Raw genomic sequence first — 26,720 nt, forward strand, 5'->3', positions numbered from 1 at the left:
AGAGTTTCTGGGCTCTCCTCCCTGCAGCCCACATCACTGGCTTTTCGGCAGGCTCAGGGACCACAGCAGCACCAAGAGTCACTTGTCCAAATTCTCTTACACTGGCACTGCTGTGTTTGAGAGCCAGTATTCTTTGGATCTCTAGATTACAGCTACCCATAAAACCAAGGTACTCTTTATGTATTACCCAAGTCACATCCATAAGCTGATCCTCATGCAGCTGAGGCATTTTAAGTGACCCAGTCATGGGGCCTGATTGCAAAGGTCTTTTCCTCACATGATGCCAATTTGCAGGGAGGGATCATGTGACTGATCCACTTACATACTTGAGTAATTTAAATATTATTCCAGCCACACAAGAGATAACCATGGATAAGTAACTCCATATGGCACATGTAAGATTAAAATTTGAGGCAGAAAAAAACTCCTCCTCCCCCCCCCGCCCCACCAACTACCTACCTACTGCTCCAGTATTTAGTGCCACTGTTCTGGCAGTGGAAGCAAAGTCTCTCTTCTCCAGTATATGAAATGTTGGGGGAAAGGACATTTTCCAGCATTCCAGGTGCCACAGAGGAGGACCAAAGACAGAAAAGGAGGAAAAAGAAGAGGAAGAAGGGACACAGAGAAAGGCTCTAATCTTGGCAGCTGCCACAAAGGAAGATGAGGAAAGGAAAAAGAATGCAGTCCCAATGCTGAAGCCACCACCACCAGGTAAGAGTATTTGGGGACTCATGAGGGACTGACAAAGGAAGCAACATTTTAAAGTTACCGGGGAAAACCTTTCTCCAAGTACTTTCAGCTTTTGCTCATAATTGCCAGACCCAATCCAAATCAAGATAGGAAGCTCACTTATCGCAGGTATCTCTTTCAAAACAATGGAGTCTGGTCAGCCAACATTTAGCACTGTTAAAGTGTTCCAACTGAAATCAATGGGACTTTTAAAAACTGCTTAACTTTCCCACTGAAATGAGACAGAAGTGCATACCTTTGGCTAGACTACACCTTACATTTGAAAACATCCCATTCAATGTTCCCTCAGATTCCCAGATGTTGTTGACTACAACTCCCATAATCCCCAAGCAAAAGCCATTGCAGCTAGGGATTCTGGGAGTTGTAGTCAACATCTGGGAATCTCTCTTAGAGGGAACACTGATCCCATTAATGTCTAGTTTCCTCTTCAAAGGAAAATGCTAAAGTAGTTTTGCTTGCAAGACAACTTGAATGAAAAGAGTTTATAGAACACTAGTATTTTTAAGCCCGTTATGATAACGGGCGCTAGCTTTCTATCCCGTCTTTTCTGTCTCTCTCTCTCTCTTTCTGTCTCTTCCCCCCCCCTTGTCCCCTCTCTCTTTTTGTTTTGTTGTTGTCTCTGTTTTTGTTCTTCCTTATTTTGCTTTTACTTTTTTTTGGGGGGGGGGTGGATGAATAACGGCCAAAATGGCCCATGAGAAGGTGGCCGCCCCCGCCTATCGCCCTCCCGCGCACCCAGCTGCCGGAGCCCACCTTACCCGCTCCAGCCCGAAGGAGAAGAGAGGAACTCGGAAACAGAGCTATTCTCTGCGTTAAGCTGCTGCCTATACTGTCGCAATGGACGCAATAGGCGTCCTTTGCGTCCACAGCGGCAGTTTGAGCAGTGACTTAGCACAGAGAGGAGCTCTGCTCGTGAGCTCCTCTCTTTTCCCTCGGGCTGGAGCGGGTAAGGTGGTCTTCAACAGCTGGGAGGGCGATAGGCGGGGGCGGCGACCTTCTCATGGGCCATTTTGGCCCTTAATCTTTTTGGGGGGGGAGCGGGGGAAGGTGATTTTGGGCAGCTGGGAGGGCGGGTGAGCAGGCGGCGGCGACGGCTGTGAGCGGGCGGGGGCCTCGTTGGCGGCTTCGCCGCCACCTCGCCCAGCTTCCCTGTCCCCCGTCTCGGTCTTCCCCCGCCGCCATTGCCCTCGCCTTTTTCAGGGCGGCCGCTTCTGGTTGTCTCGGCCTCCTCTCGCCGTGCCGCAGCTCATGGCCGAGGCGGCGGCTCTGCCACCGCCTCGGCCACTTTCCCCCGCCGCCACACACCGGCTAATGGCCGCCTGTGGCTGTGGGACACTGGTGTCTGAGGTCCTGTGTCCCTTGGGCTCTTCTGGGCCTGCGCTTTGCGCAGGCCCAGAACAGCCCAGGGAGGCAGGGACGCAGATCCCCAACGTTCCAAAGCCACGGCCACTCACTTAGCCTTTTATTATATAGGATTAGTATATAGCGATCTGTCATCCTTGGGGTTTGAGTGCTTCATCTTGTTGCCATTCAAACAGATCCATGAACTGCATCCTTCTCAAATATATAATATGATTGTGTTCTATATGTACTTATTCCAAGAAAAATACACAACCAAGTGATCTTTTTCATCACTTCTCAAGGCTGTGTCACATTTCAGATTACTCATGTTGGAAAGGGGATATAAAAAATAACTTTATTCCATTCAAATACTACACTAGGATGGGAGAACATTGAGGGATTTTCTATACATTTATGAGAAAAGGCAGCAAGTTGAGTAACTCTCAAATGCTCTGACTGCTAATAATACTGCTCTTTACTCATACTTCATTAGCTGCTTCCCTTCCCCACAGCATTTACTTTTAACTGAAGTGGGCACAAGATGCCCACAAAGAAGGGACAACCTTTTAATATTCATAAAGGGCAGGTACCACATTAGTGTGAGATTTAATAAGCCATTAATATGTGATCCTCAAACCAATCAAGCTGAATACCTGGATTTATCCTAGTGAAACCAAATGTCTTCAAACATGTCTAAGTCACCTGCGGATTCTGTAAAAAGAGAGAGAGAGAGAGAGAGAGAGAGAGAGAGAGAGAGAGAGAGACTTCATTCTGAATATCAAGCGATATAGGTTTTTGTTCTTAGATTTGCCACAGGGCATTTTATGTGACGGTCAAGTCAAGCACATTATGCATTGGTTGTTTAAGAACTGTTCCATTCCATCATAGTGAGAATTTGTGAAAAGCCTGCAGAAATAAATGCCATGAAGTACTAAAAATATTTAACTTATGTAGCTATAAGTACTGTTCTTTCTGACCAAGCAATAATTTTAAATCTGTGTTATCAATATTCTGTAAGGTTCAAATATCTTCTCTCTAGAAGTCTATTTGCTATACTAAAGCACTTTATATAGAATTTAGCTGCCAACACAAAATATTCTTAGATGCACCCTAACAGTGTTTCATTTACTTAAATTGATTACATATCAATTAACGGTTCAAATTCTATTTTTACAATCAACTTCACAGGTAACCACAGGCAAGATGTAAGCAGTGTAAAAGTCTATTACTATGATTTTGCCTAGTATTTAAGCATTCATTCATTGTATATACCAGTGTTTCTCAACGTTTTTGGAATAATGGACCGGTACATTCTTCGTGTGCAGTTTCCCAGACCAGGAGTTAATGTAGGGGTCACTCCCCCCAACCCCAGGCCCCCCAAAACAATTTTGGGCTGGTAGGGGCCACCACCAGGAGGTCTCTGGAGCTCATTTCCAGGCAGCACCTGTTGCTGGATAATGTTCATTTGAGGAAGCTAAATTAATGTTTTCAAGCAATGAGGGCTGCCTGCCTAGAAATGAGCTCTGGAGAGCTTGCCCAGGCTCCGCTCCTCTATGTGTGAGGGACCGGTACCCAACAGCTCGCGGACCGGCACCAGTCCGTGGACCGGTGGTCGAGAAACACTGGTATATACCACCCTTCCTGAAGTGGCTCAAGGTGGTTTACATTATCAAACACAGAAACTAAAACAATTAAAACATTTAAGCCAAATTAAATCTCATTAAAATTAAGGTTAAAACTAGATATCATTAAAAGCCAGGCTGAAGAGGTGGATCTTTAAGGCTCTCCTGAAGGCTTCCAAGGAAGACAGTCCTCTTATATCCACAGGGAGCACATTCCACAACCTAGGGGCAGCAACTGAGAAGGCCTGATACCAGGTTGCCACCAGATGAACTAGTGGCACCTGAAGACATACCCCTCCTGGTGATCTTAATGAGCAGTGGGGATCTTGTAAAGAAATGAGCTCTCTCAGGTAACCCAGATCTAAGATCTAGGAGCCCCTGGTGGCGCAGTGGTAAAACTGCCGCCCTGTAACCAGAAGGTTACAAGTTCGATCCTGACCAGGGGCTCATGTTTGACTCAGCCTTCCATCCTTCCGAGGTCGGTAAAATGAGTACCCAGAATGTTGGGGGCAATATGCTAAATCATTGTAAACCACTTAGAGAGCTCCGGCTATAAAGCGGTATATAAATGTAAGTGCTATTGCTAGTGCTATTGCTAAGCCATTTTAGGGCTTTAAAGATAATAACCATCGCTTTGTACTTTGCTCGGAAACGTATCATCAGCCAGTGCAACTGTTTAAGAACAGACATAATGTGATCTCTCTGGGATACCCCAGAGACCAATCTGGCTGCCGCATTTTGAACTAACTGAAGTTTCCGAACTATGCACAAAGGCAGCCCTACATACAGCATACTGCGGTAGTACTGCCTGATCAAAGGCAAGCATTAAAGAACCTTACTGTTTCATCAATGACTGTTTCCTGAATGGGCAATTCACCTGCAAAGAGGATATCGTTCCAAGAAGAGGGCTCTGCAATTGTGGATAAGAAAGCAGTAGCACTTTGAATGGAAAGTGACAGTAACTCAGAGTTTTCTAGCTACAGTTAGTGGAAACTGGGATGCAGCCTTGGGACAGCCTAACAACTGGTAGAAGAGCTGGTCTTGTAGTAGCAAGCATGAATTGTCCCCTTTGCTAAGCAGGGTCCACTCTGGTTGCATTTGAACGGGAGGCTACCTGTGAGCACTGTAAAAAATTCCCCTTAGGGGATGAGTCGCTCTGAGAAGAGCATCTGCATACTTGCATGCAGAAGGTTCCAAGTTCCCTCCCTGGCATCTCCAAGATAGGGATGAGACACTCCTGCCTGCAACCTAGGAGAAGCTGCTGCCAGTCTGGGTAGACAATACTGAACTAGATGGACCAATGGTCTGACTCAGTATATGGCAGCTGCCTATGGGTCTATGTTCCAAACATGCTCTGTGGTGTTCTGCTGGCTGCTGTAAGAGTACCTATTTCCAAATGTTCAAGAGACCATTATGAAAACAAAGCAAAGATTACAGAAGACATTATTGCAAGTCTCCAGTGCAATTTCATCCTAAAGAACCTAAAGAGAGGATGCAGCTCCTATAATTTCTCATCATTTAGAAGCAGGGAACTTGGAATAATATGAATTCACTGGCTGTTTGAGTAATCAGTGATCATCACTAATCCACCACAGAATTTTGAACTTAAGTCACTATTGCATAGAATGATTCTAGAAATATTACCTGCAGGGTTAGAAAACAAAAGTTCTTATATACCAAGGCTAAACTAATACAACCAATATTCAAAAGATTAGTTAATACAAAGTAAAAAGTTTTATGTCAAAGCCATTTGGAACAGAGTTACTTACTTTCTGAAGCAATACAGACATTAAAGTTACAGTCCTATATGTTTGTGCGTAAGCCCCATTAAACTCAGTAGGACTTATTTCTAATAAGCAAGGATGCATAGGATCCAGTTAGAAGTCCTTTCCAAAATTAGTCTAAGACCTACAGATAAACTAGTTTAGTGCTGGCTTCAGTGTAATAAATACTATAATAATCAAGGTGGGAAGTTAAATAATGTCCCAGTGCAGTCCAAGATTAAATTTCTAATCTGTTTATAAATAATAAAATTATATTTGTGGACTTTCCCTGCCTTACAAAATGTATCATTAGTTTACCTTGACCTCTGCTGAAGTGCTCAAAGTCTGCATAGACAGTACAAGAATCCTAGAAACCTTGAGTAGTCTCCACCATTCCCTCTGGAGAACAACAATGGAGAACCATTTTCCTCTGGAGAACAACAATGCCATCCCTTCAACCTAAATATCTAACATGTTAATGATAGAACTTGTTGTACATGAATGGATGGAATGTTGTTATTATTAAGAATAAAAACCAATCTTTTCCTTCAGTCATTTTATTCTACTCTGGCACAGAAAAGAACATTGGGTCTTACCTGTGAAAGGTCCTTTTTCACCATAATCAGAGCCCATCCAGTAGTTAGGGTATTTCCCACATGCCTCAGCATTTCGACAGGAAGTTTAAACAGCAAAGATTTCCAGAATGACTAAATAGCTCCCAGAACCCCAGTTCTGACTGTCTGGCCAAAGGATGCTGCAAATTTTATCTGTAAGTGGGAGAGAGTTCTTGTTCTGGAATTATAAAAACGGTTGCAAGGTTAGGGTACACGTAAAGTTAGGTACCAAGGGGATCGCAGATGGAATTGCATGTCCACTGCTGCGACACCTCCGCCCAGTATCTATATATCTTAGCTAACAATTTTCTTTCTTTTAAAAAAAAAAATTATAATCAGTTCCTGTTTAGGTTTTCTGGACTTTGTCCTGCTCGTGACTCCTGCTGGGTGGGACGGATGGGCTCCGATTACGGTGAAAAAGGACCCTTCACAAGTAAGACCCAATGTTCCTTTTTCCACCGTAATCGGAGCCCATCCAGTAGTTAGGGACATACCAAAGTTCTGGCACACACAGCCCCATGTGGAAAGCGTTAGAGTTCTATACTAGACTACTTGTTGGAGCACTGTGTGGCCTAGGGCCGCCTGCTCAGAATGGAAGGCAGAGATCTTGTAATGCTTTATGAACGGGGAGACTGAGGACCAGGTCGCTGCTTGAAAGATGGTATGTAGAGATGCCCTGGCCAAGAATGCCGCTGATGTAGACACGCTTCTCATCGAGTGGGCCAGGATGCCCCACGCGATGGGGATCTCCAGTGTGTTGTAGGCTAAGATGATGGCATCTCGTATGCATCTTGACAGTGTGACCTTCGTCACCTTGTTTCCCTGTTTTGCGTAGCTGAAATACACGAATCGAGCTTCTGATTTTCTGAACGGCTTGGTCCTTCGTGTGTGTGTGTGTGTGTGTGTGTGTGTGTGTGTGTGTGTGTGTGTGTGCACGTAAGGCTCTTCTCACGTCCAAGGTGTGCCACACCTTCTCCTTTGGATAAGTCAGTTTGGGGCAAAAAGAGGGTAATATCACCAGCTGTGAGCGGTGGAAGATTGAATTCACCTTGGGTATGAACGTCGAGTCCAGGTACAGAATCACCACTTCCTCCTGAAAGATGCACAGCTCCTTTCAGACCGATAGAGCCTACAGAATCACTGCTTCCTCCTGAAAGATGCACAGCTCCTTTCGGACTAATAGAGCCCCCAGTTTGGAGACCCTGAAAAGTGGAGGTGACCGCTACGAGAAACAGTACCTTGCCCGTGAGGACTCTGAGTGGGGCCTCTTTAAGGGGTTCAAACGGAAATTTGGTGAGTGCATTAAGGACCATGTTCAGGTCCCATGACGGGAACCTGTGAATTGGTGGGGGAGCCAAGTTGGTGGCTCCCTTCAGGAAGAGTCTAATATGTGGGTGGAGAAGTGTTGATCCCTTTGAATTCAGCTCGAGAATAAATGTGAGGGCCAATGTCTGTCTCCGCAGGGTGCTGGGCTGGAGACCCTGGAAAAGACCATCTTGTAGGAAAAGAAGGACGTCTTGGACTTTAGCCGTCGTTGGTCAGATATCCTTCCTCTTGGTCCATCATGAGAAAGCTATCCAGGTGGTTTGGTAGATCCTGTTCGGAGATTATCTCCTAGCGGCTAGGATCGTCAACTGCACCTTGGTCGCAGCCTACTTTGGCTAGTAATTTCCCGCTCAACATCCAGGCGTTGAGTTGGAACCAGTCTGAGTCCGGGTGGAGCACCGGTCCTTGTGATAGTAGATCCAAGCGCCTGGGAAGGGGCCAAGGTGACCGGACTGACATAGCTAGCAGGTCAGCAAACCACGGTCACCATGGCCACCGTGGTGTGATTAGAATGATGGTTGCTCCCTCCTGGTGTATTTTCTGTATCACTCTGGCGAGTATCGCTGTAGGAGGGAAAGCAAACAGGAGGCCGCTGGCCAGTTGTTGGTCAATGCATCGGTCCCCTCCGCCTGTGGATGGTAGAACCACGACAAGAACCTTGGTACTTTTCTGTTTTCCAGAGTAACGAAGAGGTCCACCTGTGGACATCCCAACATCCTGGTAACCATCTCAAATATCTCCAGGTTCAGGGACCACTCTCCCGCATCAACCTGTTTTCTGCTGAGCCAGTCTGCTCTGTGGTTTGAACTGCCGCTCAGGGGTTCCGCTGTTAGAGACAGTAGGTTTTTTGCTCACGTGAACAGCCTGGCCACTTCACGCATGAGCAGCCTTGATCTCGTCCCTCCTTGGTTGTTCACATGTGCCTTCGCTGAGATGTTGTCCGTGCGGACCCATACATGGTGGTGTCTGATGTATGGTAGGAAACGAATCAATGCTAGGTGTATGGCTCTGAGCTCTAGTAGATTGATTGACTCCTTCTGCTCTCTTGGGTGCCATTTTCCCTGTGCAAAGCAATGGCGGTAGTGGGCTCCCCAGTCCCCTAGGCTTGAGTCCGTGGTTATTGCGACCTAGAATGGTACGCTGAAAGGGACACCCTGTGATAGGGCCCTGGATCTCTGCCAGTGAAGGGAGACCCATACCTTGAGAGGAAATTGGAAGCGTATTTGCTTGCGTGTTGAGATCTCGTCCTGGTATGGAAACAGAAACCACTGTAGGGTGCGAGAGTGCCACCTGGCCCATGGTGTGCACTCTATGCATGTTATCATGCAACCCAGAAACATGGCTAGGGTCATGAGGAGGGCTGCCTTCTCTCAACACTGTATTGGATAGTAGGAATATTTTTTATCCCTCCATTCTGAAGACAGAGTGATGGTTCACCATGCTGTGTCAAATATCATGCCCAGATGTAGCAGTCTCTGCATGGGGGTCAGGTGGCTCTTTAGGCAGTTCGCCACAAAACTGTGGGCTCGGAGGAGAGCCAGTGTTTGTTGCACGTCTCTTTGGGCCCTCATTAGTTATTGTGATTAGATGAGCAGATCGTCAAGATAAGGATGGAGGCAGATTCCTTGGTTCTGATGTGAGCAATCAGCGCTATCATGATCTTCATGAAGACTCTGGGGGCTGAGGAGAGGCCGAAAGGCATAGCTCCATACAGGTAGTGATGTCTGCTGAACGAGAACCTGAGAAAATGGTGGTGTTCTGGGAGGATTGGGATGTGTAGGTAGGCCTCTGACAGATCCACCGACAGTAGAAACTCCTGACTCCTTAGTGAATCCTTGATAGTCCTGAGGGACTCCATTCTGAAAGAGCATTTCCTGACGTGGCAGTTCAGGGGTCTGAGGTTTAGTACTGCCCACCAAGTTCCATCCTTCTTTGGCACCAAAAACAGCAGTGAGTATACTTGCTTGGTCGTAGGCACTCTCTCTGTTGCGCTGATCTGTAGGAGGTGCTGGAGAACTCCAGAGACAGCACCCCGCCCCCGCCGAGAACGTCTGGAGTACCCATTGGTCAGAGGTGGCCACTGACCAGGCTTCCCTGAAGAGCAGAAGCCGAACTCCGACCAGGGCGGAGTCACTGCTTCCTTTGTTGGGAGGAAGGAGGCTGAAATTGCTTTTTGAAGGATTAGCGGTCTGAGCCCTGAGGTTGTTGCTGCCAGTGGGCGCGTCTTCCTTGTCTTTGGTTAGAAGACCTGTAGTCACAAAAGGAACTGCTGGAAGAGTAGTTAGAATGTCTGAATGAGGGGTGACAATTCCTGGAGAAAGCCCTATTCCTAAAAACCCTGGGTGTCTCTGTCCTGGTGGTTGGCATTGCCTTTTTCTTGTCCCTGGTTTCCACAAGCACTGGTTCCAGGGACTCCCTAAACAGCTTGGAGCCCTTAAAGGGAGCCGAGGCTAGATTCAATCTGGACTTGGAGTCCACTTTCCAGTGCTTCAGCCAGAGGCAGCATCTGACCACTACTGCCAGGCCCTAGAGGCCTGCTGGATGCAGTCCAGGCTGGAGTCTACCATAAACGCTGCTGCCTTGGCCATCTTGTTGATTCCTTGACATAGCTTGGGGTTCTTGGGTGGGACAAGCTGTGCTAGTTCCTTCGCCCAGAGTACTGTTGCCCTGGCGAAGATAGAGTTTGCAACCACTGCCCTGACAACGTTGGTCAAGGCTTTGTATGTCTTTTTTAGGAGAGACTCGCGTTTCTTATCCTCAGGTAGCTTTAGGTGTTCCTCCCCTTCCTTACCGACTATCACCCAACACCAGTTGAGCGATTGGGGTGTCCACCCTTGGGGGGGCCAGCATGCTTATTATTTCCTTGGTAAAGAGTATAACTTATTATATAGGTGATTCACTGACTTATGTGAGAAGGGTGTGTTCCATTCATCCAACATAGTGGAGAGAAAAAGTTGGGGGAACGGAACTAAGGGGTGGCTTTGGATGTGGAGGGGAAAACCTCCTGATCCAAGCCCTGGTTGGTGGTCAGGGTCTCTGGGGGGGTCACCACGTTAATCGTGCGACGCGCCTTAGCCAATAAGACCTCCATATCCAATGAGCGGAACAGGCGAGTAGAGCTAGTGGTCTGATGGTGTAACTCCTCCTCTGATATTTCCCCCTCCTCAGTGTCCAAGGAGGTAGTCAGACCTCTCTAAGTCCTTGTGCACCTGATCTGGGACTAGTTCCCCTCTGTTCCTAATAGGGGGAACTGTATCAGGCCTCACCACAACCCTAGGTGCCGGGGTTGGTGTAGTATCCCTTCCAGCCCCCATGGGGAGGGGTTGTGTTTAGGGTAATAGGTTCCTGTGTGGGTGGTGCTTTTTTTGTTCATTCCCTCCCAGGATGAGGAGGGTGAGGAGGCAGCTGACTGACGGCACCTCCTCTTCCTAGATGTAGGAATGTGGGGGAGGAAGCAGCCCCTTTCTCCCTCAGGGATAGCCCTTCTGATGATGGCTGAGTCTGGGGAGAATGACTTGCTGCTGGTTCATTGGCGGGGGGGCAGAGATCGGAACGCACTGCCTTATGCAGCCAGGGTAGGAAGTAGGGCCTTGAATTCTCTGGCAATAAACCCCCTCAGCCACTCTGCCCCACTCCCCAAAATTGGAGGATCCACTGTGCCGTGCCCAACCACAGGGCTACTCACGGTTATGCTGTCTTCCTGTTGCAGCCCAGTGGCAGTAGTTGTGGTGGGTAAGGGAGGGACCTGGTTGCCCCCATTCCCCACAAGCGCAGCACCAGCAGGGTCTGAGGCTGAAAAAATGGCACCTGTTGCCATGTCTGCCATCTTGCCACCATGTGCACCCCTTGCCGCATCACATATCTCCCCAATCTCTCCCTGGTGATCTAGTCATCTTGGAGATGGGATACGGCAGGGCTGCTGTTGCTGGCAGACCGCTTTAAGGAGCAGGTGCTCGCTGAGTCTTTCAACTGGCTTTCGCTGTTTGTGGTGGCTCCCAGAAGTGCGGTTCCGCTCAGAGTTGAGTGTAGCATGCTTTTCCTTTCATTTGGCCTTCTTGGCTTTCTTCTGTGGCACGGCTCTCGGCCCCTCAAGCAGGGTGCTGGCTGTCCTTTCGGAAGCGTGGTTCTCCGCCCGTGGTTCACCCTCCAATAAAGAGCTCATGCAGGCTTCAGTCATGTGGGCACGCTCCATGTGCGACCAGCTGGGAGGGGAGGCAGAGGAGCGAGTATTGGGGGGGAAAGAATAATAGAGCACAGAGGCTTGATATAAAAAGGCTCAGAGTTGGGGAAGGCACAGAGTTTAAGAAAGGCTCAGAATTGGAAGTTAAAAGGACAAAGGTGATCTAAAAGAAAAAATAAGAGAAAATTGGAGGAGCTCTCTCCCAAGCTACCAATCCTGAGGCGACAGGAAAAGGAACTGGGGATCTGGGAGCTGCCTAGTCATTCAGGAAATCTTCGCTGTTTAAACTTCCTGTCGAGATGCTGAGGCATGTGGGAAACACCCTAACTACTGGATGGGCTCCGATTACAGTGGAAAAAATGATAACCTATAATCTCACCTGAAACCCACTGGCCAACATCCAAGGAATCGCATGAAGTACACAAGAAGATGGCTTAGTTGCACTAAAAATTGGGATCTGCAGGATTGCCTTAAAGTGTTCTTGTGCAAAGGTTCCAGATAAATGAGGTGTGCTGCTGTTGCACAATACTAGTCTGGAACGTAAGCTCCAGACTTGGTGAAACTTGCTAGTGCAATCCCTTTGTGATAGTGTAATATCCTCCAGCATGTGGTTCGTCATTCTGGATGTTGGTCATTGATCTGAGATGTTTTTGTGAACCAGCTGTTTTTAAGATATAGTTATGGAGTTTATTCCCTGTTCCTCAAATAGAAAGATTAGTGAAGAAATTTGTATCTACGTGAAAGGGATTGAGTAACAATAGAACAATGTTCAAAGAAGAACGAGTTACACATGCCAGCTAACTTTCTATTAGGAGAGACTAGGATGTATTTTTCTAAGCTATTTTCTGTATAGTCATGAAAATTTTAGAACACTGAGCACACTGAGATAGATATCAGGATGTCTTAGACACCTCAGCCTAGCTCTGGGACAGCTTAAGCATAGCTCTGTGTGTGTGTGTGTGTGTGTGTGTGTGTGTGTGTGTGTGTGTGTGTGTACACACTGATATGAAATTATTTTCATATCAAGCCTTTTGTAATCAATTCTATTTGTATATTTATAACAATTATATTTGTTATTTGCCTACAAGTAACTGTATTAGAACTTTTCTCTCAAATCCTTATTTGTAATATTGTCAATACAATACCTTAGTGAACAAACTCATAGTTTGTATATATTATAGTATGTTCTCTAGAACTGGAGCTTTGCACACTAGGAATGTGCATGAAATGGAATGTGTGTTTCGAGCTTGAAACAAAATGCAAGTTCCCAAAATATTTCGGCAAAATGAGCACAAAATGTTTTGAGTGTGTTTAGCACCATTTTGGAGGGCTGTTTTTCCAGGGAGAGCTGGTCTACTGATTGGGGTCGGAGAGTAGACCAGGCCTCTGCTCCGGACTCAGGGTGTCAGCCTACCACAGAGACCTGGTCTACCCACTGACCCCAATCGGTATACCAGCTCTCCCCAGAAAAACAGCCCTCCAAAATGGCACCGGAAACATTTTGAGTTAAAACAGGATCATTTTGTTTCAAACTCAAGACAGGCCCTTTATGTGAAGGATATTTTGTTTAGAGTTCAAAATGGAACATTTCAAGCTTGAAACATTTTGCACATCACTACTGCACATCATACAATTTCCTGACATAGCTTTAGACTAAGCTGAAAAGTCTACAGTACCCTAGCATTTTTTGGTTGTTCTATTCATATTTGGAGGTACTTTGTCACAGGTTCACTTTATATAGGCAATTTGTGACAAAGTGCCTCTGAAAGCAAACAAAAAGAAGTGAAAGATATGGTAACACATTTTCCATCTAAGAAATAAGTTACTGACACTCTCCTTAAGTGAAGCTGATGCAAACTAGAATATCTGTTTCTCTCTATACACAGACACAAAATGGTAGAATTGTAATGCATGTTCCTTCTATCTGAAGTTAATTACATTTACTAAAATCAGCCTGCTAAAAAGATGTCCTCTGATGGGCTATTAATTATCCCCAGCTAACTATATACCCATGTCTGTTGAAAAAGGGAGGAAGCAGAGAGAGAGGGGGAGAGAGAGAAATAATCACTCAATTTCATTTCAAATAGCAGATGATGAGATATAAAGCTAGGGAGTACGAAATATTACTAGCAAAAAAACCTGGAGGAAAACATTTTATGGTTGTAGAGCTCCAAGTATTATTTGGAACTATCATGAATTCAGAGGTTGGATAACTGGGAAGGTGTAAAATAATGTGTGTGTATGTATATGAGACAGACTAGGGCATGTTGTAGTATGTGATTTCACAGGAAAGAGTCAACTTCAGCCGACACATGAAAGTTGGCATTGTGTTTGGAAATATTGTACAAGTTTCTAGTCAACTCTCACTACAAAAATGACAATCATGTGCTGTTCTAAAAAGTAGTATTATGTTACACTATTTCACAACCAATTCATTTGGGTTCACTAAGCAGGGTGGATTTGATTTAAATCAAACTGATTTAAATCACTAGCAGGGTGGATAAAAATCAAAAAAATCAAATTTAAATCAAAAAAATGCAATTTTTTTATTTAAATCATTTTTTTGATTTAAATCGGATTTTTTTGATTTAAATCGGATTTTTTTTATTTTTATCCACCCTGCTAGTGATTTAAATCAGTTTGATTTAAATCAAATCCACCCTGTCACTAAGTATTTAACAAATGCCACAATGATCAACTGCTACTTTTTAAAATACAAGTTTTCCATCCATTTATTTGTCCTAGTAAGCAGATGTCTAATTATTACTGTCTCCTAGCAACAGAGGTTAGACTACTCACACTTCTGCAACCCCTGTATGTAGACCAATGACTTAAACTCATTTATCACATCACTATCACTAGAATTTGTGGAACACTAAAGGTCCAGCAATTTGGAAGCACCAGCAGCAGCTCATTAGTTCTATTTGTATACTATCATCAGTGAAGGATAATGATGCAGCATAACCAAAATGGTTTCGCAAAGTCCTTCACAGGAATTTGAAGACTCCTGAAAATAAGCCAAATGGAAATATACCTGGTCTGTGCCAAATAAATGGGAAAACTTCCATGGAATTGATAGCACATGGAAGGGCATTAAATATGGGGAAACAGTACATTTTAGTAGTGGGACAAAGAACGATAGTCTCACATGTGTCATTGGAGCATAGATCCAGATTTTCAATAAAAAGCTGCCTTTTTACAGCAGCTATCATATATGGCTCTTTGGTCACCAGGAGTCGACACTGACTCGAGGGCACAACTCCACTTTATCATACAGAAAGACTTGGTCAAGTCAGATGGTGAATTCCACACAAACTGCAAACAATTGCCAACCTGCAGAAGGATTGAGCCCCCTATCATACATTTTTTATCCCAATGAAAACTCAACCAGCACAGTTCCCTTCAAATGCCACCATCTAAAATACTCAGTTCCACTGTTCCCTCTAAAGTGTGCGCACGCTCAAGTTTTCTGATGTCCGGTCAGTTCATTTTAGATCCTGCTCAAGTTGAATTAGGAAGGCCCCACTCTGAATGCAAGTGTGCACACAGTGCCTTGGTACTGCTGCCCAGAACAAAATTCATTCCGCACAGAGATGAAAAAAATTAGAGGGACCACTGAGTACCAGAGGAAAACGTCAACATCAAAGTTTTTCACCACAGCAAGTTCAAAATCACCTCTGGAGCAACAAATACTTCTTAAATTGCAAAAAGTTCACTCTAGAACTCTGTGTCTAGCATATTTTCCTAACAGCAGGGTTGATAAAAATTGATTTTTTTTAAAATCAGATTTTAATTAATTTTTTTTAAAAATCAGAGAACCTAGTCAAAGATATCTTCATGAATATTAATCATAATTATATTCTATGAACATGTTAACAGCAGTACATGGGGATGAGAGATAACAGACCTGATCAGTCCTGTTCTACAGGTGGTGTACATGCAACACACACAGTCAAGCCCTTGCTCCCCACCACCCCAAGTGCAAAGACAAAGAAGGTCAATGTATGAATAGAGGGTGGGGGGTGGGGGATGGAGTAGATCTGCACATGGAGGAGGAGTGCATGGGAAGGGGAGAGAATAGAAAGTGAAACCAAAAGCAAACAGAACATATTCATGTAGTCCTGAGGAAACCTTTTTCAAGTGTATCCTCCATTTAGGTATCCTCTTTTCAAGTGTATCTTTTCAAGTGTATCCTCCATAAAATCCTCCATTTTATGCAGTGCCAGCATTTTGTTGCCTGAATATGGGGCAAAAGGTGGGGAGGGGGCATCATTTCTGCACACGCTCTTCCTTGTCCATTCTTTTTACACACCCCTTTTCTATACACATGGTAGAATACAATGCAATGGAGTTCTCTTCCCGTGTAGATCTTTCCCCTCTCCTGGAAGCAACGTGGAGATGTATACAATCCGAGCCTGGACTGGAGGCTCTGACAGATGCCAAGGCTGGGTCATTCCTTGGGGCTCCCATGGGAGCAGTGCCACGAGGGAGCCGCCTTAGGCGGGGAAGCTCCACGTGCGTGATGCTGCCGGGGAGGGAAGTTGGAATCAGAGAGACAACTCCCTCCACCAGGGGAGAAGCACAAACACACTGTGGTCAGCCAGGCAGTCCCCCTGTTCATGGCGCTGGCAGAAGCAGCAAGCAATACACACAACTGAGCTCTCCAAGGGCACACCACCTCCCAGCTCAGCCAGGCAGGCGGCCCCTTGATGGGAGCCTGAGAGGAGTTTGCTGAGCTGGCTGGGTGGTGGCAAGCAGCAGAGGAGTAGCAGAAGCCCTGCAGGCTGCCTTGCAGCAGCTCCAGCTGCCCCATGGCTCACCCTGCAGCTTCCATGGTGGCGCATGTGGGTCAACAGAGCCAAAATGCAGGGGAAATGGCATTCCAGATGGGGCAAGCACTTTCCACTGGAAATATGGGACATCCCAGCCAACCCAGAACTGTTGGCAACCCTACCTCCATTGTAGAAAGGAAACACTTATCATGGCAGCATGGGAATATGTTAATGAAGTTACTGTACCGGTGGGTAAGCAAAGCTTACCTTGTGTGTAAAATGCAAATATTGCAACAACGGAAAGCAAAGCCTGATTAAAGGAATGAAACAGCATTATGAGACATGTGTACCTACCTTCCAAAAATGAAATTTACATCTATCTCTAAATATAAGGTTATATTATTATTATTATTTATTTGATTTCTATACCACCCTTCCAAAAGGGCTCAGGGCGGTTTACAATCAAGAATGTTAGACAAGAATGTACCTTTAGAGAAGATGATTAAATAGAATATTCCTGACTAGTAACCAGTGTCCCCATTAACAGGAATTCCCAGATGTTGATGACAACTCCCAGAATCCTCAGCTGCAATGGCTTTTGCTTGGGGATTAGGGGTTTTTTAGTCAGCAACACCTGGGAACCCCGTTAGAGGGAACACTGCTAGTAACTTAAATTGTGATTTAAATCATTAATATTGAGTCCTTCTGTGAAGAGATTCAAATCGTAATTTAAATCAAATCAACCCTGCCTAACAGTCTCCTGAAGAGAAGTGGATTTGAAAGTTTTCCGGTGCTTCATTTTTCTGTGAAAAAAGTTCCATTTGTTATTTCATTTGCATTTACTTTTTATTCTGTGAAATTGTTTTAACTGTTTAGTCTGTTTTATATCTGTGTGTTAAATTGTGTACACCGCCTATAGATACACACATTGAGCTGTATATAAATGTAATAAACCAACAAATTCATTAGTAACAATAAACAGATGCCAATGCAAGGCATTTGGCAAACTTGGGAATTTGAGAGGACTACCTTGTCCCAGAAGGCATTTGTGTAATCTGAGACAATAGCACAGGGCTAACCACATTATGCAAGTGCTTCCTCTCTAACTGAAGGGGGGGTGGGGGGACTGCAGACAAAGATAAAAGACTTCACATCAACCTCAACATTTTCTCCTATAAAGATATTTTCTTAAACATCCTTCCTGAGAAAGGTTTGTGCAATTCAAATAGTTGCACTTGCATACTATAGCACTAGTTGGTCCTGATAACCAACATTACTTCATTAACTTCTGATTTGAGATATATCAACCATTCAAGTTTACTCAGTACTAGAACATTAGTTTATGGTTCATGCCAACACCACCAAATATGGTTAATGTGATATATATTATTAATTAACATGTGCACTTAGGAAATTTTAAATAAACTCCTGCCCTGTTGAAGACTACAAGTAATGAAGGAGCTTCTCAACTAGCAACAAATTCTGTCTCCTCTTAGCCGCCATACTATATAGCCAAAGATTAATTTCCCCCATGTTGCCCCATACATGCACCTCATCTTTCCCCTCTTCCCTCACCTGACATAAGCCAAGAATGCCCCAGCTGTCACTGCCTAGTTTGGTGACATAGTCTGAGAGTGCTTGTGCCTTGGCAGCATGGCCTGAGAATGCTGAGCACCTGCCTACAGGTGGGAAAGGGGATGTCATATTCACCTTGGGTAACAAAAAAATACTTTGGCGCATCCCAACTGACCAACGTTGACATACCTTCCATATCAAATTAAGATGAATTATTACATAATATCACAACTCTTCAGATTGCAGTCAAATCTAAAGTAACAGATCTTGCCAAGAGGTAGGCTATTAAAGCCTTTGGTAAAAGGCAACCTTGCTAGTAGACCTAACCAATGCTTATTCTTTCATGACAGAATATCAGACTCATGCACTTCCTAGCCCCAAACAGCAGGGCTCTGGTTATTTGAGGAAGCAATGGGTCAGAAACAGAGATGGGTAAGGAACTCAAATGTTCCCCATTTCTACTTCCAAACAGAAAGCAAGATGGAGTGTTCCTTCTTTCTCAAGGGCAAGATCAACTGAGACACAACAGGGAACAGTGCATCTACCCTCTGGAATTCTCTGTCAAGCCATCTCTTTTTGTGTTTCACATTAATACACTCACTGTTTCTATTAACAGTCCGGAAACGCATTTTTAAAAATTGCTACTGCTTTGCTATATTTTAACTGAAGTGCTATAGATTTTTAAATAGAGTGGGCCAACATCTCGCTTACCCCATGTCAGAGCACCAGGTTTTTTGTTGTACAAGGAGTGGGACAAATTTCCATTTTGCTTCCCTCTAAGCAGCTTACCTAGGGAGCAAGAGGCTGTTAGTTCAAATCCCCGTCAGTGTGCTTCCCAGATTGTGCTTAGTAAATATGTATTTGTAGTCACTTATATCAGGCAAAAGCGATATAGGAAGGTGCTGGAGGTGGATGCTCACCTCAATGACAAAGCAAAGGCCTCATCTCATACTGTGCAGGAGGAAGGCAATAGTAAACCACTCCTGTATTCGACCAAGAAAACCACATGCCTGTGGTCGCCAGGAGCTGACACCGACCTGATGGCACAATCTTTCCTTTACGGCTGCCTTTGTCTCCTAAAACTAAGTACTAAGCGCACCCCCACCACCCAACCCTCATAAACATAGCTTCAAGAGGCAAGGCAGCTGCAAAAGGAAGAGGGAGGTCGCTGGAAGTTGCCCCTCCCTCCCCACACAATGGAAAACCCTGGTGCACTGGCAATGGGTTAGGCTGGATGTCAGCCAGTATTTTGAATTATTTTTAGCAGTTCTGTTGATATTTTGTAAGCCCCTCTCTCTCTTTTAAAAAAGAAACACAATAAGCTAGTTCATTATGCCTTATGAAATATGCCCAAAGCAGGGCTTAGGAAATCCACTAGTCTACTTGTCCGTGATGAGTGAAAAATGATGTCTGACAAGTGAAAAAAGTCCTGATGAGTAATATACCAACACAGCTCAAGGAACCATCTGACAAGTAAAATATTTTGTCTGGCTGGTGAACTAAGCCAACATCTCTTGACCCCTGGCCCCAAGCTACTTGCAGTGTGATCTTATTCATGCTTACTCAGAAGCAAGCTCCATAACACTTAATAGGCTTACTCCAAAGTTTGATTAGAGTTGCGCCTTAGTTTTCACATTGCACAGTCACATTGTATAATCTATCCATCCAAATGCATAACTAATGAATTTCCATTCAGAAAGGTTACAGGTCAATATCAGCGTGGTGTAGTGGTTAGTGCGGGACTAGGACCGGGGAGACCCAAGTTCAAATCCCCATTCAGCCACGATAGTAGCTGGGTGACTCTGGGCCAGTCACTTCTCTCTCAGCCTAACCTACTTCACAGGGTTGTTGTGAGAATAAACTCAAGTATGTTGCACACCGCTCTGGGCTCCTTGGAGGAAAAGCGGGATATAAATTTAAAAATAAATATACATACATACATACACACACACAACTTGAGAAGTCTGGTTCTGAGCTAAAAGTAGCTTCTGTAACTCAACCAATAATTCTCTATATTGTTTCTGAGTAGCTCCCAATAGACTTCAGGACCACCTCCTGAAAGTTCACAAGTAGAATCACCAGAAAAACAAAACAAAAAAGGAGCAAATTCTCTAGAATTAGTACTTTATTTCCATTTGGATCTGTAAACAGATTACTATCAACATTTGACTCCATCTTATTTATTTATTATTTCTCTATGCAAACTGCTTTGGAAACTTTTGTTGAAAAGTGGTATATAAATATTTGTTGTTGTTAATCCAGATGTGTTATATTCACAAAAGAGCTGGGAATTGGTATATCCTGTTATTCAATATGATGCAACTCATCTTCAATAGCACCCCTCCATGACTGTCAGAAAAAATATGACTACTAGATAAATTATGTTCCTGAAAGCATAGGCAACATATATGTAACAGGAAGTATTATTAGTTATAATGCTACCTTGCATGAGTTCTAGGGAAAGAATCTCTTGGTCATACTAAACATCTATGAGATTACAGAGCTACTGCACAGCAATCATCAGAAACACTACCCAGACTACATTTCTGACACTTGCTGTCATCCCATTTGAACATGCTAGTGCAAAAATATATATATCGGCTGTCCTAAATAATGAGATAGTTGGAGATGGTACATTCAGAACCCAATCAGGTCAGGTAAAAAAGGTAATCAGTCAAGTGGAGATGGGGGAGGACAGAAGAGAACAATACTACATACAGCCTCAAAGTGGGGGATGGGGGGAGAATGTTTTACAAGATACACAGTAGTGGAGAAAATGTAACTCTCTGAAACTAAGGAAGGGTTAGCTGTAGTCCTCCAGGTGTTCATGAAGCGCCTTGAATGACCTCCAAACACACACACCTTGTTCAGTCATAAAGATAGCTGCTACAGTGCGAGGATTCTTAGGAGATTGTTCTAAATTTGCAATGTCCAACACAGATTGCTACAGAGGTCTGATGCTGTTCACACAGTGTGAACAAGCTGAAGATGCAGACTCCTAGCAAGAGCTGCAATTGTGGAAAAAACAATCCACACATACTACAAATGCACTGTCATGTTGATTCCAATTTAAGGGACTGTGAAGAATTTAGCATCTGTACAATAGAAATCCAATATTCAGAAGCTACTTTTGCAACAGAAATAGTCAAACACAGGTTACAGTCTATGAATAATGAGGAGGAAGAGGAGGGGTGGAAAGCAGGAGAGGTATGACCTCACTATAGTGAGATGTAGGTGCTGCAGTAGTAGATGTGGATAGCCAAGCAGACAAACATCTCCCCACTGACTATGACAGGAGACATTAGCACTTTGATACAGTAGTGATGATGGATGTACTACTTCTACTAACATTTACTGCATCAAATCCCCCTCTTCAAATGGAGAAGCATCGTGATGTTGTCCATCAAACCCTGAGTGTGCCTCAAACAATCCACACACATTTAGCAACGCAAAACAAGAGTCAGTAGCTTCAGAAAGCATTCCGAGGCATCAAGGCACATTTCATATATATTAATACTTGCAAGCACAGGACGGCAACTAGAGCGCATGCAGCTATCACGGGTTTCCAGTTGCCTAGTAAACAAGCCAGTTGCAACAGCAGCATCCCTTCCGGGCAGGTGCCTGGATGCCCCAAACGCGGGGTGGGGAGAAACAAGGAGAAGGCACTGCAAAGAGAGGCAGCCCAAGCAGCTACCACGACCTTCCTGCTGTTCACAGTGACCCCGTGTCCTCCTCAACTCCAACACACGGAAGAAAGTTTCAGAACATCCTCCTCCTCCCCCCCCCCGCCCCGATGCATTTCCCAGCACAAGCAAAGCCTCAGAAGCACGGAAATAAAGGTGATCTCAGGAACAAACACGACACCCAAGAGAGCCACTTCGCTTCGCCCCCCCCCACCACCCGCCCCATTCCCGGACGCTTTTCTTTTTTTAAAGACAAAAACAAACCCCTGCCTCGTGAGCCACCGAAGGGCCCCAAGACTCCTCCTCCTCCTCCTCCTAATTTGGCAGCACTTGAGCGGTGGACCCGCCGCCAACAGGGCGATACTGAGACAGTCCGGGGAAAGGAGATGGGGGGGGCGGGGGTAGAGGCCGAGCCATGAGGCACGACCACCGGGGAAGAGGTAGTGGGAGAGAGCGGAGCTGAGAAGCCGGGAGAGGGAGAACAGAGGCGTGGAACTTATTTACCTGACGAGGGGAGTCCAGCCTAGTACCCACCTATAGGGGCCAGCCTCCCTCCCTGCTCAGGAAGGACCACCAGACACCCCGCTTTCCCCCGGGGGTAGCACTGTGATCCTAACCGCGGAATTACCTCACATTCAGACATCGCGGAAGGACCAGAGGAGAATCCACCTCCCATGAAGTGTCTCCGTCCCAAAGAGCTACAGGGAGCGATTCCCCTCGGCTTGGCCCCCACACACCGCCCCCTCGTTTCCTCCAGGCCAGCAGGGGGGAGACGAAAAGAAGCTTTGCCATACCTTGCAGTGCCGCCTCCCGATCCCGCGGCCGTCTCCTCAACAGCTGCCGCCCATACCCCTCACCCACATCCCACCCACCCCTGCACCGCTGGCTGCGGCCTCCTGCTTGCCCCCTCCCCCCGGCTCAGGACATGGTTTCTTCCTGGGTGGCTGAAAGGACGTAGTTAGTTGGGAGGACGCTACCACCCCGACGGGGCGGGGGGAGGAGGAGGGGGCGGGCGAGGGAGGAGGATCCCGCCACCCTAGAATCTAGCCAGGCTCGCCTAATGGCGGCGGCGGCAGCGGCAGAAGCGGCTGGAGTGGCCCAAAGCAAAATAAACCCCCATACGGCAAAGAGGCTGGAGCTCGCACGTCAGCCCGCCCGGCCTGGGGCCCTGCCGCACGTTCATTGGCCAGGAGAGCGTTTCCAGATAGCCAATAGAACGGCGCTTCTTTGGAGACGAACAGGTGATGTCATCCCAGCCTTCGGGGCGCCTCATTGTGAGGATGCTGAGGGGGAGTCTCTCCTCTCCCCTCCCCATCCGGGAATAGAAGAGAGGAAGAGAACATGACACACACCCCACACTCCGCCCGCACACTCTCCGTTCTCACACCCTCGCGGGAGGAAACCCAAGAGGGCCGCCTGCGTACACCCTCCTCAGCAAACAGGCAGAAATTGTTTTTTTTCCACTACTGCAGATTCTCCGCAGGACAATCTATCCTTCTCCCCATCAGCATCCAGAAAGGGAAACACTGCCCGCCCACCCACGCGCTCTCTTTCCACCACAGTATACACGTCTCCCTCTTCTGCCCCTGCGGGAAGGGAAATCCGACCCACACTATTCCCGCAGCACCCCTCTCCTGCTCCAGGTCCGTATCTCACTGGGCTCTCTTTTCTCCCCTCAAATAAAGCACTAGGCATGACGACACCCCTTATCCTCCCCCTTCCCCATTTCTGCTGCAGCAGCCCAGACTGGATCTCCTCAATCCCACTCGTTCATTCCTTCACCCCCACCCCGCAAAATCTTTCCTTATTGGTGGGGGCGGGAACCCCTCCAAATGACCGATTGCTCCGCACGAATGAACGTATGAAGTTGCATTATACAAAGTCCGACCATTCCTCCAAGTAGCACTTGCGAGTTCTCAGGCAAGAGACCTTTCCTCACTTTTCTGCTTGAATGCTTTTTAAGGGGCCAGGAATATTCTGCATAAGACACACACATACTCTGCCACTAGGCTATGGCCTTGCTGGTAGCCAGTCTTTAGGGGAAGTGGGCTAAAGGTGACGTATACACCTCTACAGTGCATGCTAGAGTAAACATTCAGCCCATGTCCTGGTACTTTTGCTTCTCATTTGATTTAACAGGAGGAGCACACAGCAATGTATGCTGAGAGAGAGGCAGCCAGATCCGATTCTTTGCCCAAGCTGGGCTTTCAGGTCTCCACTCTTGCTCATTGTGCCACAAACTCCTGTGCTACTTACACCACAAGTTGGTCTACTACACAGTCTATTCACCAGAACCATTGCTTCCATTTTTATAAAGTGTGTTATATACCAGCACTCAGCTTCTAAGCACATTTGCTTAGAAGTTTGTTCCATGGCAATCATATCTCCTCCTCAATGGGATTTTTCTGAGGATCAGATTGTGAGTATTCTTAAGGCTATAGCTTTTAGCTTCTGTTTCATTTGCCAAGTCAATGAGTGTGAGCTTTTTAAAAAAGAATATCCTGACTTACATAGATGGCAGTGGAGTGAGCAAAGCTGGATAAGCTTGCCCCTAGGCAAAGCACTATGGGCCGCACTGGGGGCAGCCAAACAATCTAATGAGCATTTTCTGTTGTTTCTCTCCTCCCAAACAGCTTATGCATTTGACAACCTGCCCCCCCCACCGCCCCAAACCTTCTCCCCTTTTTATTTCTTTCCTAGTGTCATTACTGCTTAGTTCTGAAGCGTTTGTTCATGTGAAATCTGAACCAGACCTGATCCACTGCTTCCCAGAGTGCCTCAGCAATTGTTCAAACATTACAAAGTGAGGAACAGAAAAACAGATGTGACTTGTACTTCTTTTTTCCCCTTCTGCCATTTGGGTATAATCATCTTCACACATTATAGGAGAAGCAGAAGGAAAACTGTGAGACATGTCTGAACTGGTTCTCAGGTCACCCTAGAAAGAATGATTACTCATGAGAATAATTACCATTCCTCTCTTAAAGCTCATCTTTTCCATGAAGCCTTTGACACAACCTTTTGGTCTTCACTATTTACTGAAACTAAGCCTAAATATGTGTAAATTATTGATGTGTTTTCAGTTCATTGCTGGCCATAGTCTGGCTTTAGAAGTTTTTCTTCTGTGCTCCCTTTGCTTTAAATCCATCTCATTTCCCACTATTTTATTATTTTGTTTCAATCTTTGTTCATTTCACCCTCTTCCTCCTCTTCAACTATATTGTGATCTTCATTCTTTTATCCCTGACTAAATTTCAGAAGTCCTTGAACATTATGTTTCTTTTACAGATTCCATTGAGTCTGCCATTTCTTTATTGTGTGCTGTGTTTTCTCAAATAATTGATACAGTCTTGCCATTTCATTTAATCGTATTTGCTGGTGTCGTCTTCAGCCATGCTTTTCTTCATCTCTGTCATTTTTGTGTTTGAGACAGGGTTGGATGGCTTTGACAGAAATCCAGTTCTTACTTTTCACTATAAATTTATTTCATCTTACCAGTATGTACTTTTTCTTGGTTATCAGTCTGCTTTAGCTCATCTTATTAATTTGCCTTTATGTGTTGCCATCAGTTTTTAAATTTTAATTTTTTTTAAAAAAACAAATTTTTTATTTACTTCCATATCACTTTGTGTGACTATGTTTATTGAATATGTTATTGATAAGGTTGCTACAGTCTATTGTTCTATAACTACTTTCTCTGCCTAGTGCTTTCTGCCTCTCTTTCTCTTTCACCACTGCATTCTTCTTTAATTAATCACCTATTTTGTGCCAGTATATATCATGGAAATGTTGTTGTTGTTGTTGTTGTTGTTGTTGTTGTTATATATTCTTATACTACTTTTCAACAAAAAAGTTGTCAAAATAGTTTACATAAAAAAGAAAATACATCATACTTTCTTCCATTAAACTTACCACACAATTATTCCACCTTTTTTTCTGTTGCTTTTGTTCTTCCATATTTCACTTAAATATGTAACTTCTGTTGTTTTCTGAATTTTTTTTATTGTTTTACCTATTTTGAAGAAATCTTTGGTTCCTCTATTCCTTTCTAGTTTTGTATTTCCACTCATTTCTTTTTCTTTCAAACTATAACATTTTGATCCATATCAGTCTTGTTTCCATTCATTTTATTCCATCAAGACTTCTGTTGGTCAGAATGCAAAAATTTTATTACTCAGTAAATCATAGGATATCTGTTCCATCTGTATTCTTTTGTACATGAGTAGAGTTGACCAGTCTATTCTTTTACTCTCTCTCAATCTCTTGGTGTCTATGGTACTGTGCTTTTATGGTTTCATTCTTATCTGGATATTCTTTCAAAGTTTCTCTCACAGTGCAAGCCTGTACATGTTTACTTAAAAGTAACTAAGTCCTATTCTATTCAGTGAGGCTTACTCCAGGTAAATGTGCATTGGATTGCAACCTAAAAGGCTCCTCCCCCTGCCCCGTTTCTTTTGATGTTTTGCAGTGTGCTGTCCCCTCTTCCTTTTGTAAACTCAATAGTTGTTTTGTCTTCTGTATCACTGTTATGTACTTTATTTTTAAAAATTATTTCTCCACTGCTTTTTTGCCAATATCTTCAACTGTCTTATTGCAGTTCATTTTATGCAATTCAGAAATAACTCTCCCCCACCACAATGCCTTCTTTCAATGCCTTCTTTCACTCTTCTGAATTTGTTCATAGTTTAGATGTGGTGTTTGATTCTTTCTCCCCAGCCCCACCCCACTTCTTATATAAATTCTTTAGATGCTGTTTTTATCTGTACAACATTACTAAGATTCAATACTCATCCTATCTCATTATTGACTTATGTAAAATATTACTTACCAATCTTCCTGTTTTTAATCTTGCTCCCTTAGTTATTACTTCCTCTGCAAAGTTAATTTATCTTCTCATTGTTTTGATCACCACTCTTGTTTATTATTTGCTGGGTTCCATTATTGTCTTGTGTAACATTTAAGATTCTTCTTGCCTATAAATCTATATGTGAACATGTACCACCTTATTTCTGTGGCTTGCTCTTTATTCTCCTTCTGCACTTTATTTTTATTTGGTTATTTATTTTATATTGGCTGTCATGATGAGGAAAATTA

General features: G+C 44.7%; 1 protein-coding gene across 3 annotated transcripts in view; it reads right to left on the reverse strand.

The window, feature by feature from the left end:
* ZRANB1 (zinc finger RANBP2-type containing 1) overlaps positions 1 to 22,802 on the reverse strand; it is a 91,913-nt gene extending 69,111 nt beyond the window's left edge. The window contains exons 1-2 of one of the 3 annotated variants that reach the window (XM_053312949.1): positions 22,421 to 22,802; positions 2,745 to 2,802 (exon numbers count right to left, since the gene is read on the reverse strand). The gene's annotated coding sequence lies outside the window, so the exon portion shown is untranslated. Of the gene's footprint in view, positions 1 to 2,744; positions 2,803 to 22,254; positions 22,359 to 22,420 lie in introns of those variants that run through there. The other 2 variants (XM_053312948.1, XM_053312950.1) reach the window with 2 other exon arrangements.
* Between the last annotated feature and the right edge of the window lie 3,918 nt (positions 22,803 to 26,720).

The sequence above is a fragment of the Hemicordylus capensis genome, chromosome 3 (assembly GCF_027244095.1).
Source record: "Hemicordylus capensis ecotype Gifberg chromosome 3, rHemCap1.1.pri, whole genome shotgun sequence".
Taxonomy (NCBI): domain Eukaryota; kingdom Metazoa; phylum Chordata; class Lepidosauria; order Squamata; family Cordylidae; genus Hemicordylus; species Hemicordylus capensis.